Here is a 6,988-nt window from a genome sequence, read left to right as displayed (position 1 = left end):
ATGAGAATTCTTAAAGCAAATGAAGTTCAAGAAAATCTTCAAGATGCTGCCCCAAAAGAACAGCCATTCTTGACTCAGCAGGTAAATGTCCCAGTAAAAAAAATAAATAAAAATCCAGTTTCCAATTTTGTCAAATCTATTTTAAAGGTTGACCGAACTTTCAAATGTAGAGGTCAACATTAAAAAGATGTAAATATATGGTTGATTTAGTAGGAGCAACTTATATTATTAAAATATTAAAAAGCAAGAGCTTAAAATGTCAGGTTTTATGGTCAGGTGCAACTAATAGTCTGCTGAACATGCTCAGACTGACCACGGATGATGCTCCTGAATATTTTTTTTTTGTGTGTGTCAAAATATTCAGAGTTATGAATATTTTCATTATGTTTGTTTGTTTGTTTTTTTTTTTTTTTGTAATTCATTGTAACAGTTGTGTTTTGTTTCAAGTCACTATTAGAGTGAATAAGGTTATTTTCAGTTAAGTTTCCATTTCAATAAGTACAAATAACTGTATGGTGGTCTACACAAGGTAGAGTAACTAAGGAAGTTTCACATCATTTGTATTAATGTAAGATTACTGAACTTAAACAGTTAAGTTAAAATAACTGCATAATTATAATTTTAATGTAATTAAGTTTAACTAACACAATATACACTATTTTCAAAAGTTCTTAATATCTTTTTTTTTTGTTTTTTTTTTGTTTCCAACTTGTATAAATATATCATTTTTTTTTTACAGCGTAATGACATCAACTTAACTCCCCCCAAAAATGAGATATAGACACCAAGAGAAATAAAAACATCTACCCCAAAAGAATCACCCAAAACGAAGAAAAGAAAAATAACACTATCAAAATTAAGGGCAAAGTTGCACAACACAGAAGAGAAGCTTCTGGACAGGACTAAAGATACTTTAAACCTTCATAAGCACAACCACAGAATCCATGTCTTATTATGGGAGCATCTTAGAAACCCAGACATGTTATCTGGAAGATAAAATTAAAGCATAATTATGAGATACCCATATTGGCGCTCTTCAGCTTGGAAGACAGACTTTTCACATTTTTTAACTAGAGACTTCAGGGGCAACGTTTATGTCATCACCACCAGGAGCAGTCAGGTGCAAGAAGTGGCTGCTTTGGAAGGCTTCGCATTGATGCCCTGTCAGGGATGGTGAAAAGTGAAGATCTCGGCGATGCGGTCACTGGCAACAGAGTTTAAAAACAAGTCTAAGAATCATCGTTGTGAGAGTTGTAACATGCTTCAAAGAGCGCCTAGTTACGAGTCAACTGCATCAGCCACAAAGTGTGTTCGCTGCCACCAAATAGCGAAGTCAACGTGAAGCGGTACCTTGAATCTGAAAGCGTGATGCAACTATTAGAAGATTCTCAAGATGTTGAGGATTTTTTTTTTTTTTGACTTGGAGCCTTATATATTTCAAATGCAAGATGTCGCTGTTTTAATAAGGAAAATAGCTGACAGACTGCAACGGTTGGAGTTAAAAATCATCATATGTGTTCTACTGAAGAAACAAAGTCACCTACATCTTGGATGCCCTGGGGGTAAGCAGATAAACATCACATTTTAATTTTTGAGTGAACTATCCCTTTAACGTCATGTTTGGCTAACTATATGCATAGTTTTTAAGGGATGCACAATACTATTGGAGTGTCATTTGCTGATAAAGGTTTAAAATGTAATCATCACCATCAGTCCAATATGGAAAATGATGCTAACATGCTTTACTGATGGGACATGTCAGCATTCTTCTACTCTTGCCTGTGATTAGATTCACTTTAATGAATTGCTGTTCTGAACTTGACAATGCAAGTACAGAAGGTAGGGTCTGGTGTGTGATACAGTTAACAGTTACTAGCATATGCAGCAGCTGAAGGAGCTTCCCCTGGGTCCTGGTGCTTTATTCAGGGGTGCTGTACATGTTAGACCTAAAATAACATAAGTTACTTCTATTTACGAATTTATTAATAGATGTCTAATCCAGAATTATGATTTGACTTAATGCTATGACGCTAGCATAACACTTAAAATATCTCCAGAATAAAGATATGTATATCAGCATTGACTATCAGCCAAAATGAGTTAAAAATTGTAGGATATTGGCAAAAATCCAACATTGTGCATTCCCTCGTTCTAGAGAAGCCGCTAATGCATTTTGCATTATATTTGTATACCTTGACAGTCATGTACGTGGAGGAGTTTAATTTGCCGTTCCCACTCTCCCAAATGAAGACCTTTAAATGAGCTCAGCTCTACGTCATCTCCAACGTAGAGCTCACACAAGGCTTCATCTCTCCACAGAGACACGTCGATGTCCCTAAGTTGTGGCAAAAAAGTCAGGGACAGGTCCAGGACTGGGACCTCACTCCCTTGTACCTCAACCATCCTCAGAGGTTGTATCTGCAGAATAATAGACCAATGGTTAAGTCAGGGGTGTCCAAACTTGGTCCTGGAGGGCCACTGTCCTGCAGAGTTTAGCTCCAACTTGCCTCAAGACATCTGTCTAATAGTTTCTAGCATGCCAATGTAGACCTTTATTAGCAGGTTCAGGTGTGTTTAATTGGGGTTGGAGCTAAACTCTGCAGGGCAGCAGCCCTCCAGGGCCAAGTTTGGAGACCACCTTTATCCTTTTTGTAAATCTGATTCTTTATTTTCATCCAAAAGAATGCAGAACTTATTTCTAGATATTCAGTAATGGCATTAAAATAACTCACATTTTGTACTTGCCCTTTAAGAGTCAAGTAATCTCCCCATGAGAAGATTTCTTCCTGTGCCGTGACGTGGTCTGAGGGAGGGCACAGGGCGTCTTTAGCAGCCTTCTCCTCCTCTTCGGAAAGTGTAACAGGTGCTGTTCTAAATCTAGTTGATGATTTGCCAAAATAAAAAATTTGGCGGCCGTATTTATTGCTAATCGTTACATTTTTTAAAAAATAGGAAACTCCCTCTTCAAAATCTGTTGTCTCGTTGTTGTTTGATGACAAGTATATATTCTTCCCATCACTGAGGCTACTAGTTGACCTCACCCTCAGTGACGAAATTTTGACCTTTGTGCCCTCTCTCGCAAAGGTGACGCCTTTGGAAATGGTTCTATTGGCTACACATTTGCAGCGGATTGGTGCTGGCCGAGAGTAGGGGCTAGGAGTTGCCATCTAGAGGGTAAGAGAAAAGTACACAAAATACTTAAAATACTTTATAATTTAAAAAAATCATTGATCATTTTCAAATATTTACAGGATAGTCCTGTCAGACATTTGCAATTAATAAATGTATTAATTGAAGTTCATTAATAAGATTTAATGTAAAGATTATTTATTACCTCAGAAAATGAACCAACCTTTTAGGGGACTTTTTTGGTGAAAAATGACAGTATTATATATTTTTTTCTATTAGTATTACATATTACATATTATTAATAGTATTACAGTATTACATTTTTTTTTTCTTTTTTCTGAGGTAATTTTTCAACTTAACTTGATGAAAATCATTAATATAATTTGAATTAAGTTGAAAAATTACCTCAGAAAATAAATTTTTCTGTCAGAACCCCTTTTTCTGAGACCAAATCCTGTCAGAATGTATGTTATACTGTCACTTTTAACTCAAAAAAAGTCCCCTGACAGGAAAGTTCATTTTCTGACGTAAAACTTAATAAAAAAAAATAAATCTTATCAAAATGTATTATATCATACAATCTGTACTTCATAACTTGATGAATACAACTTATTATAAATGTATTTTGAAAAGTAAAAAGTGTCTCACCTCAGAACATAGGCTGGCTTGTTGCAGAGTGATCAATTAAAAACTTGAACTTGATCAATTGGTCTTGAACTTGGCAGCTATCCAATAAGAAGATATCGCCAGGGCACATGATGACAAGCCAGATAACCTTTTGGCCAATTTTTTGCCTCTTCCCTTTAGTCTTTCCCCTCCCCCTTAGTGTCTTGTCCCCACCCTCTTATTTATTCATTGAACTTGTTTTTAGTAGTTTTTAGCTTTTTTCAGTGTTAATAAATAAAAATTCATAAATGACATCATGCACTAGTATAATTTTTTTTTGATCAATTTACTAATTGTATTATTGTTGGTACATATCTATGAAATAATGGGGATTGGAAAAAGCAATGCTTGTTAATATAATTTTAAACACAAATTAATGACCATTATCAGCTCTTCAGAACCAATATGAGACTGCTGGAACTTAGAATCACTCCTGCCCAGCAGTTAATCATTTTAAATATCCGAAGTTATCTTTTTACCCTTTCATACCCAAGTTTAAAATATTCTGGTTGAGCCCCCAACTTGCAGTTGACCGTTATTTAGAACGTGTCACTTTAATGTTTCCATGGTGACGCGCCATTGCTTGTCATGTGATGTAGCCACAATAACACTGTGTGACCGATGTTTTGCTTTTATTTATTTATTTTTTTAAACAAAATACTCTCAAACTTTTTAACTATAATGTGAAATATGAGATATTCCATTCTTTATTGATGTGTTTTGTTGTTTTAAACACCTTTTATAATGATTTCCTTTAGTGGAGCTAAATGTGCGATGTACGCCGCCATGTTGGTTTGTGCCGTACTTCAGAGAATCTGAACGTAAACGTGTACATCTTGGAGTTCCCAGCTGTGTCCTAAAACAAACACCACACAGACAAATATTATGGCTATAGTGTATAGCTCATAACAAACCAGTAATATCACTGAAATTGTGCACATACTTCTGAAGTGTTTATATTTAATGTTTTTTTATAAATAAAATAATTATTTATTCCATGTTGTGTTTTTTTAAATAAAGTTTATATTGAGTTAAAACAAAGAAAAAATAAAGGCTGCGTCCGAAATCGCATACTACACGAGTAGTTACTACATTTGAATTTGAGCGTACTACCCGACCGTTAAAGGGCAATTCTTAGACTTAGACTAAGACAATTTGTCTTATAATGTAAGTGCGTTCTCTTATGGATCATTAAACTAGACTATATATATATATATATATATTTAACTGTTAGACTATGACAATTTTGATTTGAACACTTTTTTCCCCTCAAGTTCACAAGGCCAAAAGTGCCTGTAGTTGAAGAAGTACGTTCCATATAGTATGAATACGGGTAGTATGAATAGAATTCGGACGTATTACATCCGCCATGATAATGTTGTCATGTGTCACGCGTCACCACAACAGCGCGAAAATTTAAAGGGGCCACTGTACTCCGCGAACATCTGCAATGTTTTTATTAATGCTTACCGCTTTCATCTGCGTTTTAACGTCGATTCAGTCAACAGCTCAAAGGAGGCGTCGGTCAGCTGCTCGCAGATCACGCTTTCGTCAACAGATCGTTAAATATTTGTCAAATAACGTAAGTATAATCACCCATTTAGCTAGGAAATTTTACCTCAGAATAAAAAGATATGTCTGTGAACATCATGGCAGAGGCTGATTTGGAGCAACGAAATGAATTAATTTATATCTATATATATGTATATATAGATATATATATAGATAGATAGATATATATAGATAAAGAGAAAATGAATACACACAATATACATAACCTAAATATTATAGATACAATATATACATAAATACATACAATGTACATAAATAAATAGTATATACATATTCTAAAAAAAAAAAAAAAAACTTTTTACATAACATTTACAGACTGTGAGCCCTACAACCTACTTCCGCCTGAATGTTGCTGTGCCAATTCTCCGACTGTATTTCGAAGATGGATCTGACCTTCGTCCCAGTCTCCGGCTTTCACGACAGACCATCACATCCCTCATTTCCGCTTGAAGTCAGATTCTGACCATGGCTGGGAAATGGATGTTGAGGTGCTGGTGTTCCTCTATTGGCTGGCTCATGCAGCATCATATAGAGTTGTCTCAATGGCCTTTGACATTCCAAAGTCCTCAGTGCATGACATTGTGCACAAAATGAGCCAGGCAGTCATCAATATTTTGAGGAGGCTGATCACTTTCCCCACCCCGGATGACCTGGAGGCAGTGGGAGCAGGTTTTGCCCAGCTGGCTGGGTCTCCAGCTTTCAACATGGTAGCTGGTGCTATAGACGGCTGTCACATCCGTATCAAGCCACCTGCAAGTGACGCCGCCTGCTATTTTAACAGGAAGCTGTTCCACTCTGTACAGCTGCAGGCCATAGCTGACCACAATGGAAAGTTCCTTGATATCTTTGTTGGGTACCCCGGGTCTGTGCACAATGCCAGGGTGCTGAAGAACAGCACCGTTTACACTGGCCGCCTGTATCGACCTGCAGGAAAATGCATCCTTGGAGATGGTGGGTATACTTGTTTGAGTGCACCCATCTGCCTCATCACACCGTATAGAGAGCCTGTACAGAATAGGCTCGCTTCAACACCAAGCATGCTCGTGCACGCAACATTGTGGAGAGAGCCTTTGGGATGCTGAAGACACGTTGGCGCTCAATCTTCTTCAAGGCCCTGGATGTCAGCCCTGCCTTTGTGCCAGATGTTGTTGCGTGCTGCGCGGTGCTCCACAACCTCTGTCTTCAGAATGGGGACATTATTGATCCAGAGGTTGTAGAAGATCCTGACAGTGACCCACCTGAACCCCAAAACACAGAAGCCAGCGCAGGAGAGGATGTGCGGGACAATCTGGCTGCAGCCTTGTCCGCACCAGACAACTGTGTGTGTGCTCTTCATGAGCATGATTACCTGTAAGACAATTTAACAGGTTAAGACTCTGCAAATCAGTTCTTGTTCTCAGATTGACATTTATTAAGCTTCTCTATTTTAGCTGGTTAATATGTAAATAGTTAGGTGTGTGTGTGTGGGCACAGCCCACAGGGTGTTGTGATGCGAAAAGTGCAGTAGCAGTAGAAAGAAAGAGGTGCATTGCAACTGTGTGCATCCTTCTTACTTACTGCTCACTGCCACTGGCAGCCCTAGTGATGAAAAAAATAGTTTTTTTTCAGGGTTTCTGCGAGT

General features: G+C 37.3%; 1 pseudogene; it reads left to right on the top strand.

Annotated features, from left to right (window-relative positions):
- Positions 1-6,721, top strand: LOC137025281 (putative nuclease HARBI1; annotated as a pseudogene).
- Positions 6,722-6,988: the final 267 nt, after the last annotated feature.

This window comes from Chanodichthys erythropterus, chromosome 8 (assembly GCF_024489055.1).
Source record: "Chanodichthys erythropterus isolate Z2021 chromosome 8, ASM2448905v1, whole genome shotgun sequence".
NCBI classification, from domain to species: domain Eukaryota; kingdom Metazoa; phylum Chordata; class Actinopteri; order Cypriniformes; family Xenocyprididae; genus Chanodichthys; species Chanodichthys erythropterus.
Note: the sequence above shows the minus strand (reverse complement) of the source record. Positions and strands in the feature narration are given on the sequence as shown.